At 36.8% G+C, this 2,003-nt stretch overlaps 1 long non-coding RNA gene across 1 annotated transcript; it reads right to left on the reverse strand.

Annotated features, from left to right (window-relative positions):
• Positions 1 to 674: 674 nt before the first annotated feature.
• Positions 675 to 1,109, reverse strand: LOC149207362 (uncharacterized). Its single transcript, XR_016252006.1, has 2 exons — positions 894 to 1,109; positions 675 to 776 (listed from the first exon to the last, which is right to left on the reverse strand). It is a non-coding gene; the product is annotated as an uncharacterized LOC149207362 (long non-coding RNA).
• Between the last annotated feature and the right edge of the window lie 894 nt (positions 1,110 to 2,003).

A 2,003-nucleotide genomic window follows, 5' to 3' on the forward strand; every position in this document is an offset into this window, starting at 1 on the left:
AATAACATGAATTAATTTATGTCACATAATTAACCTAAATTAAGTTGATACACAATTAGCTTCATACCTCCGTGGAAACATAAACAGTCGTAGTAAAGCTTTAAACATAATTCAGTCATCATTAATTTCCAAGCGAACATAAGAAAAAGTTGGTTGACATAATCTATTTCCCAAACGACATATATACAGACACATAATGATCTAGGATTGACTACAAGTAGTATAATCCGTATCCCAGCCAGATGAAATTCTATTTCACTACATATTCTATCAGTGAAGCTGCTGTAATAAATTCTCTCTGTATTTTCAGAGCGGTCACGGACCTAACTTGCAGCTATCTCAAAGATATAATTCTGAACACTAAAATCCTATGAAATGAAATCTACAATACCTCTGTATACAGCTATATTCTATCACTAAATCGGACCAGATGGACTCAATTCCCCTTGGCGAGATTCTTTTTCGAATCTTCCGTGTTATGTTTGAAGTTTGCCATGATACCATTAACAGCCTCTTGTTGCAGAAGAAGCAGAGAGCTCGAAACAACCATGCAGTGAAAGTGATCAAGTTACACTTCTTCCCATGTCTTTTAAGCTCCATATTGTAATTATCTCCCATCCTGGTGCTATCATGAAGTTTTCTTCTTGGGCAGCATCTCTAATGGCTCTTTCTGTTATAGTCGCATAGATCTGAGATCGATGGTCTTAATAAAAAAAATGTTATGCTGCATTACAATCGATAATTCCCGTGCAGCAATTTGAAAACTTCTTTACAGACTGCAGCAAATAATAACAAGTTAGAACAAGAGCTGATGTGTGTCAGATATTTGCAAAGATGGTATCTGACAACTTATAACTGTAATTAATTAGGTTTAAAGTTGTAAAGAAGCTTACAGAGAGGCGTGCGGCCGAGTCAATAATGGCTGTTTTCCATATTGATTGCTGTGGCGTATTATAGTGCTCTACATCAATATAGATTTCATTACTGCTTTCTCTCCTCTCAAACCCAAGATTCGAACGATTGCTGCCCATCGAGAGTGAGGCAACCCCGTTTGCAGAGGACGAATCATGGGTCCGCCTCCTCCTCCTCGTCTTCTTCTTCCCCGACCATTCTGCACCGCCTTTGTCGAGAGCTACTGTTATGGTGTCTAAAGAAATATAGGAGTACAGTACAGAAGGTGGGTGGAAGCCGAAAGTGAAGAAAAGGAAATATCAGCCATGGCGGTGCCTGCCCGCCCGACCATCGATTATCAAGAAATCCACTGGGGCCCTTGCACCCCTATTCTAGAGTCCGCATGCATTGAACGCGGGTCCCTGCCTCTCACCATTTGTTCCAAAACCTAGTCATTGCGTGTGAACCCGCCTTATTTCAGTCTCAATTTTATGGACATTTCTAAATATAATTTATGTACAACCTGATTCTAAACAATTAGCAATGGTATGAATGTCCATTATTTAAAATTATAGAATGCAAATATAATTTGAAATATCAGATGGGTGTTGTCTGGCTACAATTTGTTGGATGGAGGTTACAATTTTTTTGGATGGTAAAGTTTTGGTTATAATTTGGTAACAAAAATTTCAAAAATATCTAATTGCTAGAATTTTAGGAATATTTTTTTAGGGTGGAAATAGATTTTATTATCAATAGTTTTAAACTTAAAATTGTAACCCAGATTCCAGATTCCAAAAACTTGAGCCAGATTTTATCCCAATCTTTTCAAAATTTCGACAAAATTATTTCTCTCTACGTTCACCGAATAAAAAAACAATATAAATACCCTTTTATGTCACACCAGTTTTTTCTATATACATTTGGTTTGCTTTTTTGGGGGTTAGACTGGCTAGTTTGAGAGTTGCGCTTGATCGGTAACCACCCTATAAAGACCAGGCCAAGCTAGAACTGGATTGATATGGGTTTTTCAATAATTAAAAGCATGATCGATTCCCATCACTATCATAAAATTGGCCAGCTATATATTTAAGTTTAAGGATTTGAATAAA

The sequence above is a fragment of the Pinus tabuliformis genome, chromosome 1_2, assembly GCF_031772625.1.
Source record: "Pinus tabuliformis cultivar Carrire ecotype Pingquan chromosome 1_2, CPIR1, whole genome shotgun sequence".
In the NCBI taxonomy this organism is placed as follows: domain Eukaryota; kingdom Viridiplantae; phylum Streptophyta; class Pinopsida; order Pinales; family Pinaceae; genus Pinus; species Pinus tabuliformis.